Here is a 793-nt window from a genome sequence, read left to right on the forward strand (position 1 = left end):
ACCCAGTTTTTGACCCAAAAACACAGATTAAAGTCAGGGAACATGCAAAGACTCAAGATATCACTTGAGACTCAAGATATCACTCTTGGGGCCTTGAAGGATTTCTGCGCCTAGTTTGGGATCCCGGAGGCTGGGGGGAATTCTAAACACTGGTGGAAATTCTTGAATGAATACAAGCACAAGCCGCCAAAACAAGAAGCTCACCAGAATGTCTAACTTAAGGACTTTAACTAAAAGTGCTAGGTGGGAGACAACCCACCATGGTATGATCGCTCCTCTTCCATTTTAGACTGTTTTTGAATTTTTATTGAACCTGAAATCATGCATAGCATTCATATTAAGCATTGCATTCTGCATACTGTATTAAAAATAAAAAAAATAAAAAATAAAAAAAGAGAAGAAAAGGGCACGCAACGCGACAGCGTCGCCGACGCATCCGCGTCCCCTGTGCCCTAGGAAGAAAAGAGACTTTACAGAGAGTCACGCGAGAGCGTGGATGACGCAATCGCGTCATTAGTGAAATGGCCTCCCCACGCGTCTGCGTCACCCACCTGACCGCGTGGCCCTGTAAATCGACGTAAAAAGGGTGTATGGCCGAAGGTTGAGCTGGAATGTGGCTGGACTCGTGCTAGAAGCACAAGCCCTCCCATGCATCTGCGCCGTTTTTCAAAAAAAGGCCAACCAAGCGATCGCGTCCCCTACGTGACCGCGTCACCCAGATTTTTTGCAATATGAATTTCAAACAGAGAGTTACGCGACCGCGATGCTGCCCTCGCGCTAATGGCACAAATCG

This window comes from Arachis hypogaea, chromosome 1 (genome assembly GCF_003086295.3).
Source record: "Arachis hypogaea cultivar Tifrunner chromosome 1, arahy.Tifrunner.gnm2.J5K5, whole genome shotgun sequence".
NCBI lineage: Eukaryota > Viridiplantae > Streptophyta > Magnoliopsida > Fabales > Fabaceae > Arachis > Arachis hypogaea.